The sequence below is a fragment of the Thunnus thynnus genome, chromosome 9 (genome assembly GCF_963924715.1).
Source record: "Thunnus thynnus chromosome 9, fThuThy2.1, whole genome shotgun sequence".
Lineage (NCBI taxonomy): Eukaryota > Metazoa > Chordata > Actinopteri > Scombriformes > Scombridae > Thunnus > Thunnus thynnus.
Genome location: NC_089525.1, coordinates 10,621,068 through 10,631,350, shown reverse-complemented (window position 1 = coordinate 10,631,350; position 10,283 = coordinate 10,621,068). Strand labels below are relative to the sequence as shown.

General features: G+C 43.6%; 1 long non-coding RNA gene across 1 annotated transcript; it reads right to left on the bottom strand.

The window, feature by feature from the left end:
• Window positions 1–8,670: 8,670 nt before the first annotated feature.
• Window positions 8,671–9,891, bottom strand: LOC137188743 (uncharacterized). Its single transcript, XR_010929505.1, has 2 exons — window positions 9,048–9,891; window positions 8,671–8,965 (listed from the first exon to the last, which is right to left on the bottom strand). It is a non-coding gene; the product is annotated as an uncharacterized lncRNA (long non-coding RNA).
• Window positions 9,892–10,283: the final 392 nt, after the last annotated feature.

Below are 10,283 nucleotides of genomic sequence, written 5' to 3'. Positions count from 1 at the left end.
TGGTACCAGAATTCTTTAGACCGTGTAGAACATGAGCAGTCCAGGAGAGCATTAGTATTAACACTCATAATATAGAATAGAGTAGAATAGATATAACATGCAATAAAAATATGTTCCCTAGTGCACCTAGAAACCAGGGCAGCTCAATATACAATATGTTGAGTATGTTCAGATGATTTTATATATTTTTTTCATGGGAAAAAGAGTAATTCCAACAGATTGCTTTAAAGGTTGCTGGCAATTGATTTCAGCATTACCAACAACAGGATTTAATCCATGTATGCTGCTTAAATCATACACTAACCTTGAACGCTTCTCAAGCCAAACTTTCTATCTCTATTAAATCTGTGAATTATAATTATCATTGCTTGGCGAATTCTGTATTAGTTACTGTGGCCATATGCTCATCTCCCTCAGCTTCACAACAGCTGAATCAGTAGTCGTCTCTTTTAACCAGAAAACACAATATGACAGCGTTTGGCAAGGCCTGTTTTCTCATCTTAATGCCAGTGTTGGTGCCAAAGCCCCTTCTTACTTTTTAATGAACTGGAGCAGAGCGGCAGTAGGTGGCAGTGTTGCTCTTCTGCAGTTCTCAGGCAGGCCTGTTTTTGGCCTCTGCTAAGGCCTAACATTGATTAATTAGTTTATAAAATGTTGTGTAGACTTTGGTGTATTGTCTCTCGTCCGCTTTGGCTCTCCACCTTTGGTCGCAGACAAATTAACAGATAAATGGATCACCATAGAGTATTCCAATGTGTGGTGCAACAGGAATCAATATCTATTGTCCTGTAATGGCTTCAGAGAAGGAGTCTTTCTTTCTCCTTATTTCAACCCCCACCAACCCCAAACTATTACACTCTGAATCACCACAGAGTGGATCATCTTAGGAAAAAAAATCATTTTGCTGAATATCTAAAAAATAATGAAATAAATCATTATTATTCACTAAACAGTTCTACAATCAAATCAGGGCTTCTTCACTGTCTATGATAATCAATGGATGTACACTGTGTGAAATAGTCTTGTGGTTTCAGAATACTCATACATGAGGCAATGGAAAACCTTTCAAGCTTTACTAAATTGCCATTGGTTGTTAAGCATATTGTTAATTTCAATGAAAATTAATTTCCTTTCATTTCAATTTCGTAAGGTCAACTAACTTTGAATAGCTTAGTGAGAGTCCACCATTATCATTAAATGTGTCCTGATTGGGACTGTCCTCAAATGAACAGTTTATATGCTTGAAATAGAACAGGAAATTGTGGGTGCAAACCTTCTGGGAAAATGATAAGGAGAATCCTCTCCTTTTAATGAATCAATTGTGTTTCCAGCAAAAGAAATTAATTACATACCTAAATATCGCTTATTGAAATAGACAAAGAAGTTAAACACTTGGAAATCTGTTGGAGATAGAAAGGCACTTAATTGTCATATATAAATTAAATACTGAAAGAAACATCATTAATTAGCAAGAACAATAAGAGTAGTTGTTTGAAGGGTACAGTGAAGGGTAAAGGCATGTGCAAGTGATCAAAGCTCTTGAGTTGAATGAAACTTTGCTCTCTCAGATAAAACGAAAACACTCAAATGAACAACTCCATCAAAAATGGATAAACAGTACAATTATTCTCATTCACATTATTCCCATTATTGCAGTCATGCAGTTGTCAGGACGACATGGCCACAGAGATACAATAACAGTTGAATGTTTGGACACACTTAATTTAACTGAATGGGAATGTGTGTCCAAACTTTTGACTAGTACTGTATGTAGACAGTGGTTGTTCATCTGCCTGTCAATTAAGTTGTTAAAATCATGTTGACTTGAAAAGGCTGCACAAATAATATATCCGTCATTTCACTGGATGTGTACCAAAGTCTCTTTCTGGTTTATAAATGTGTTTTTTCCCTTCCCTGTCAGAATGGGATGATATGAAGATGTTAAGATTCTGGAGGTAACATGGCATGCTGAGTTTAACCTTCCCTCTCTACGGAGAAAAAAATATTATAACAGATAGTATGACTGTGTTTTTCCTCTTCTCTGACAACATGTTATGCATATACATACACAAACACACACACACACACACACACACACACACACACACACACATATATATATATATATATATATAAATCCCTCTTCAAGTGTAACAGCAGGACTGGAGATTCTACAAATCTCTTTTAAATCTAGTTCTTCAGCCGGACTGTTGAATAATTGCTGAAGCACCATTTGTATTAGCAGTGCAGCGCCCTCTTAAACTAGACTCTGACTTTTAGACAGTCTCTTTAAGTGAGTCACGCCATGAAGGTCATCACTAATTCAACACTCCGCACCCTGACCAAGCAACAAAAATGTCCCCAAGAAAGAAAAGAAAGCTTCTGTTTAACATACGTAATACGTAATGTGTGGATCTAATCATACTCGTTCTCTTTGAAACCCTAGAAAATGGTAATTAATTTTTCATAGTGTGAATTAGAATCCTAATTTGGAAATGTGAGATCAAAGAAAACAATTTCAATAGCTGGCTAGTGGAAGTAATCCTTAGTGGCCAAGGACAAGAGGCTGTGGTGTTCAAGATATCCCCCTGTGGCAGCTGCACAGCAGAATGCAAAGAGGGATTTGCTGTTTTTGCTGAATCACATTAATAAACCATGTATCTATTAAACCATAACCACATTCATGTGAGGGATGAGTCATTCTTATTTCGTCATTTTTATTTAATTATTTTTCTTAGAACATCCTACTTTTCTAAATAGTAATTGTGCAGTCTCCATGACTGGTCCTGTAGGTGTAAAGTACATGTTTGACAAGCAGCTAAATGAGCAGTGCACACATTGCAATAGGAGCAATGGCATTAGGTTGGGATCAGTTCTGCAGGCTGGATGGAAAGGTCGCTGAGGTTGTGAATCACAGAGGAATCCTAATCAGGCCTTGTTGCAACTCTAATTAATTACAGCCCGGAGGGCAAGAGATCATACAGAGACCTACATGCTAGCGCACTTGCAAACACTGACTCACACACACCCAGAAACACACACACACACACACACACACACAAAGGAAAATTGTATCCTTGGTTTGTCTGACACTGTACACATATCAATCTGTGATGATAAATGCGTTCCAAGAGTTAGTTGATGAAGTATAACTTAACCTGGTTGACTCTGGTTAGAAATTTCCAATATTTCCAAATAATGAGTTTTGACAATCTTGCCTGGACGTGTTGCATCCAGCTGTTTCATGTACAACCGCAAGACAGCAAGAGAATCTATAGAGAAAAAAACTATAGAGAACCCATGAGTCACAGTTGCATTATAGACAGGAATCAATGCAGAAATCAATGTGGGCTTCAGCCTGCATTTCTTGTTGTATGATTTTCATTGGGCAAAATAGTGAGTCTAGAGAGAAAGGTTTCTTACCATTTCTGTGGAGCTGCTACTAAAACTTGATATTTTTATTCTTTTTTCATGTTAAATTCTGTCGTAGCTGCTGTAGCTTAAAGAAATAAATCACCACAAAACAAAATTGATCCAGAAATGAAGGCTACAATAACAGCAACCCTGTAAAGGATAGTTTGACATTTTTGGAAACATGTTTATCAACTTTGTAGGGATATATAAATGAGGATATTGATTGTCTCTGTAACAGACTGTTCTATGTTTACTATGTGCTTCTGTATGCAAGGTACTGTGCTGCTGTAGGACAGGATATATAGTTGGTGGACTTCCGCTGTTGAGCATGTGTTGTGAGTGTCACAATAAAGAGGAAGCAGTTGCTGCTGGACATGCTGTAACATCTCACGCCCTGTTTATTGTTTTTTATTAAGTTCACACAGCTAGGCGAACCCAGGACGCCCGGTTACATGGTGGCAGTGGTGGTCTTCTACAATGTGTCAAGCTATTATTAGCACTGTTTTATTAGCTTAGCTGCCCCAGTATAGCTAGCTGGCTAACCCCAAACAGAGCTTCAAAGACAGTGCACAACTACATTACAAACATGGTGTGGAGAGGACCCTTTTAAACCCGGCACGGGGATGTTCGACAGACACTCAACTGGCAGGGATGTCAAGGTTGACCTTTCCACTCCCTTCGCTGGTGACAGGAACCAGAGTTTTCTCAGCTGGGTGAAGCAGTTGGAGGTGACCGTCAACGCAACCATGGGAAGTGGCAGCAACTGCAGTGGTGAGCTGGTGAAGATTCTCCCTAATCAACTCAGCAAGTCGGCTTTTCTGCTATCGGACAGCCTTCCTGCTGCAGTCAAATCAGATTATTGTGCTGTTAAGGAGAGACTCAGAGTGGTGTTTGGACAGATGGGTTAATGGACCACTTCAGGACTAGCCTTTCAGCTTGTGTCCACGCTCCTGTTGAGAGCTTGGAGGTGAATGCTGTTTATGTGAGCCGGCTGGTTGTGGAGGCATTCCCAGACTACAGGGACATCACACAGAGGGAGAAGTTTTGAGACTTTCTCGCCAGCCTGGAGCCATGCCGCTGACCTGGAGGATGCTTTGACTGTGTCAATTTGAGAATGCTAGGGTGGCCTTGCAGAGACTGTAAGTGCCTATGCAGGCGCCTACCTGGGCGAGAGTCCATCTGTATCCTTGTGTCAGTCTCTGATGGCCTCCAAAGGGCTGTTATATTAACGGAGGAAGTGTACATCATGGGAGTGGAGATGAAAGAGATGTATGATGAAAACCAACGACTGAGGGCATGGAACACTGACAGGAGGGAGCAAAAATTCCACTAACCCTCTGGAGGACGCTGTAATTGTAACTGTAGTGAGAGAGAATGTCAGTCGAGGGGCTCCCGCGATGGACACCAGAGTCACTATCCCGACCATGAGCAGTTTCCATCTCAGGGGGGGCTACCTGTTACGTGGGGTGTCCAGGGATGTCCCCCACATCTAAGCTGCCAAGGGGCAGGAGCTGTAGTCTGGGGTGTCGCAGCAGCAGGACGCTGACAGCAGCCATCGGGGAAACAGTTGGTAGCTGGTGTTGAGGCCCAAACCAACCTCTTCGACTGAGGGCCCCTTATAGCATAACATTTCCAAGGACACTGCTCGTATGAACCACGGTGACCGCCCAATATCTTACATTAGTGGTGGAATACCCTGAAGTGTCCATATTAGCAGACTCAGGTCTGTGTCATTAATTAGTGTAGACTTCAATATGTAAGTCCCCGCCCTGCAGAACCGGTCCCTTAGAATGAAGTATAATGAAGTATATTGACTCACGTGCAGTAAATGGACAAATGTTGGATACGCTGGTCACCATCGAGGTTACCTTCCACCTGTGCCCCACCTGCTGGCAGCACACTTTCCATATGCTGAGGGAATCCACCCAGAGTGTTCTGCTTGGCCTGGACTTTCTAACCAAGAATCATGTGCTGCTCGACTTGGGGTGGGGCGTGTTAGAGTTATAGGATGTTACTGTGCCCCTTCTTTATGGTGGTGAGTTGGTTTCTGAATGCTGTAACATGTCTGCCACTGATGTCATGACCATTCCCGCCAAGTGAGGCCCTGGTGCCAGTGAAGTTTTTTCCCGTGGTGATGCTGGTTTGCCTGCCACAGACTTTGAGGGGTATCTGAAACCTAACATTAGGGAGTCAACAGGACTGGTGGTTGCTCACACAGTGAATAGTGTGACATTAGCCTGCCTCCGCAATCCCACAGGGGAGGTGGTTGGGCTCAAACAGAGGTTGCACCTGGGTGAATTTTACCCAGTTGGAGAAGCTGATGTATTATCACCCCCCTGTGCCACTAGGACACATGTAGCCACACCGCCAGCTTTTGCAGGCCCTGTCTCCCTGGACGAGTCACCTATCACAGCACAACAGAGGGCAGAGCTGTCAGAACTGTTGCAGAGGTTTACTGGTGTTTTCAACCTGTCGGACAGAAATACAGGCAATGAGAAATGAGCTGAGACTGAACGTGAAGTGGCTGGTCTGCTGGGGCTGTGAAGGAGAGTGGCAGCCCCTGGGCATCCCCTGTGGTGCTAGTTAGGAAGGGGAACAGTGAAGATTCTGCATTGACTATCATTTCAACTCTGTGATTATCAAAGATTCACACCCCCTCCCGAATGGATGATAGCCTTGATGCCATGGCTGGTTCATCCTGGACATTTCGAATGGCTACTGGCAAGTAGAAGTGGCCAAAGAGGACCGAGTGAAAGCAGCCTTTATAACAGGCAGGGGCTTGTACCGGTGGTGGGCCATGCCTATGGGTCTGACCAATTCTCCTGCCACATTTCAGCGCACAATGGAGCTCATCCTAAGGGGCCTGCCTTGGCACATCTGCATCGTATACTTTGATGATATACTGATCTACAGTTGTTTGAGGATCACCTCCTACACCTGTCCAAGAAGTCCTGTCCAAGATGCAGCTTGCGGGCCTGAAGCTCAATCTCAGGAAATGCCAGTTTGCCCGGGACCATGTCATCTTTTGAGGCCATGTGGTCTCCGTACATGGCCTCCAGCCAGACCAATGGAATACTGATAAGGTGAGAACATGGCCAACCCCCTGCACCCCCTCAGTTGTCAGGGCCCTTGTGGGCCTGTGCTCATACTACAGGAGCTTTATGCAAGATTTGAACTGCTGCACTGCTGAATCCTCTGGTGGAGAAAAATTTACCCTTTATGTGGATGGCTGAGTGTGAGGTGGCTTTCACCTACGTCAAGCAAGTGCCTGACTTTGCACTTCCTTTCAAGGTATACACTGACACTTCTAAGGACTCGGTTGGAGCGGTGCTGGCACAGGATGATGAGGGATTTGAGAAAGTTGTAGCCTACCCTAGCCAGGCCCTCATGCATACACAGAAGTGATGGTCCACTTCTGACAGGGAGCTATGGGCCATAGTGTGGGCTGTGAGCGAATTCAAACACTATGTTGGACTACCTGCATTCTCTATCATAACAGACCATTGCCCTCTGCTGGGCCTCAGGCACATGGCTATTGATAATTACCCCACTGCACAGAGAAGTAGGTGGGTATTGGAGCTGGACCTGTTTGATTGGGTCATGGTTCACAAGGATGACTCCCGCTATAAAAATGCCAACCCACTGTCCCGCCGGCCTGTTTCTCCTGACCCAATTGATCTGGATGTCTCTTTGGCTCGTATGCACACTGTTGCCTCTGTGGGGACACCAGACTGCTCTCTGTCCCCAGACAGGGCAAGAATGGACCAGGTTCCTGCCTGTTCTCTCTATTTTCTCTGTAACAGTGACAGTGACAGGGGGTCTTCAGCCAGCCTGAGGAAGCTATGAACTGAGCTTAACTGTCTATCGGTCATTAAGGGATTGCTGTGTCGGACAGTGCTGTCTTCACCCAAGGGGGAAGGGCAAATTTAAGTTGTGGTCCCCTTATCCATGGTGCCGGAGCTTCTTTAGCAGCTGCACATTTTTCAGCTGAATGTGTGTGGGAAACAGCTGGGCAATCCTACTACTGGCCTTTCATGTTGGGAGACATTAGACAGTGGTGTGAACAATGCAGGGCCTGTCAGACCCACAAGTGTCCGGTCCCCAGGCAGAGGGCACCCATGGGTTAGCCACTTGATGCAAAGGGTGGCCACAGACATCCTGGAGCTGCCGTTGACTTCACGAGGGAATAGATACATCTTGGTTGTGGAAACAGTGGAGGACTGCTTCACAAAGTTTGTTATCCTGTATGTCCTGCAAACCAGATAGCTCCCACGGTGGCTCATTGCCTGTTTGAGGATTATGTGTTAGCGCATGGGATCATGGAAATTCTGCAATGATCAGGGCCACCAGTTTGAAGCAGAGGTAATTCAGAGCCTCTGCCAATGGTTGGGGATAAAAAAGACATGCAACACTGCCTACAACCCCAAGTCTGATGGTGTGGTGAAGCGTCACAACAGGACTCAGATTAATCAGCTGGCCAAGATGTTACTTTCTCATGGGGGCAAATGGTAACATATGTGAAACAGGTTGCTTTTGCATATATAACGCCTCTAAACATTAGGGGTGGAGCTGAATCCAAATACAGTATTCAGCAAAGCGCAAATAGTGGGTTTTTACGAATATTTATTCTGAACAAATATTTAAAAAAATTTGTTTTCTGAAAAAAAAAACCCCAAAAATATGTCAAATAACTGGTTTCCTCATGTGAGCGTGGTTGGTATTTTTGCTCCCCTGCTTGTGCTGACGTGATACTGAACGGAGCATGTGTGTGTGTAGCTGCTAATCTGTATATAATAAACAAAAAAAATGTAAACAATATGGGATATTTTCAGAAAGGCAAGGCAATCTCAAACTTGGAAGTATACCAAGAGTCAACCCTCAGGTAAATCATCCAGCAAAATTGCAAAGTTGTCTGTGTTGTCAGCTTGGTTAAATAAAAACTATGTGTGCATTTCCCCTGACTGAGCAGCTGTCTGGAGCCAATGGTTGCTAACATTAAGTTTAGTTTGCTGCTGACTGAGTTTGTCTTGACGTGTTGGCGCCAGCAATATGTTGGTGATTTTGTGGCTGAACCCAGCTTTGAACAGCAGGGCTACCCCTTAAAACACCTGGTAAAATTTAAGGATGATACAAGTAAAGAGCAGACAACACCACCTAGGGATTAATTTAGAGTCCTAGGACTCTATAAGGCTCACAGGTTACTTAAAAATCAGAGGAGCAGAGTAAAAAAAAAAATCAGGCAGGAGTCTAAAACTCGATGTGAATCAGATTTTAATTCAATTCTAAAGTTAATACATAGAATGGTACCTTCCAAGATAAAAACAGTAGGCCACTAAGTGAACAAATAACAGTACGAGTAAACCACTAAAAAAGAATAAACACAAACATGCAATAAAATGAATCTAAAAAATACTGCATAGCAGCAAGGTCCATGAAGTCCATGTTCAGTCCAGCGACTACTCTCCCGTGTCCATGTTTCTGCCTTTGATGCTCCGATTCCGTTTCCAGCTCCTTCCATGCCGGCTGCCAGGCCACTCCAACCCCGTCGGATCTGCGGAAGAGCAGAGACACCAGGGCAAGGAGAGTATTCCCCACTGCAAGATTAACAATCCTGTCTCCAGCTACGACACTACCTTGTCTGCTTCTGTGCTCGCCACTCAAATGCCAGAGGATACTCACTGGGCAACAGCTAATCAACTGCCGACCCAGGCCCAAGTGAAGCTGCATTGGGGGACACTGGCTTCTGCACGTAGTACCATGGCAACTCCTGGGTCACTTGCTGGTCTGTCGGACTGCTCCGTACTCTGTTTCTGGGCTCTTCCCCAAACTGGGCAGTGTTCATGTGATTTGCATCGTGTTCTTCAGCTTTCTCTGTATAAGAAGCGTCCTGACCAATTGTATGCAGCGCTGCTACACCTGTCGCTCATTCTGTAATTAGTAGCATGACTGGAGATGTGTCTCTCCCAGAATCATTACTGTCCAGTTCAGTTTTCATGCAAAGTTCAATACTTAAAACACACAAATAAATACATTAAAAACACACCAAATGATTAAGAATAAAAAGGCAATCGTTAACACAGAAATCCAAGTAAGGTGACAACCGAAACGTGAAGTGAAATAAAAAGACAGCATACAAATAAAAACATGAAAAAGGCATTTTCACAATTTCAACTTGTTTTTCCATCACAAGCTCAGTGTGACACGTTTCCCGGGATGAGCTAACACTATTTTCAGAAAAAATTTGACAAAGCACAAATAGTGGGTTTTTTACGAATATTTGTTTCATACAAATATTTTAAAAATTATTTGTTTTCAGGAAGAAAAAAAAACTATGTCAAATACCAGCGTGCAGGTTGGTTACATTACTATTTCAGTCTCTCCTCTCTGCTCCACTCTCCTCTGCTCCATTCCACTGTTACGTCTATCAGCAGGTCTCAACGAGGAGAGTCACATCCACCTGCTACATGACGCACATTTTCTAATTTGGACATCACTCCCGGAGTTGGGGGTGTTCCCCAGAGATAAAGCTGAGCTACTGACACACATGAGGCGTTCCCAAGGGACTCCCCATAACCTATTGTTCCCTTTCTCCTCTCCACAGTTAGGTTGTAAAAAATAGGCAATAAATGAATAGTGCAAAGCAATAATTGCCTTTGAAGTTTTTCCCTACACGTTACATGGTGTGCTGTTATGGGTGTATAAATAGGTAGAGGTCGGTTTGCAGTGAGGCAATGAATAAAATTTTAGCTCAGTAGTCAGTGCAGTCATCTGTGATCTGGGAGAGTCCAGTTCTAGAGTGGGTGTGGGGACCTTAATTAAAAGCGTAATAAACACAAAACAGGATTTTTGAGTCTCTTTCCACTTTTATT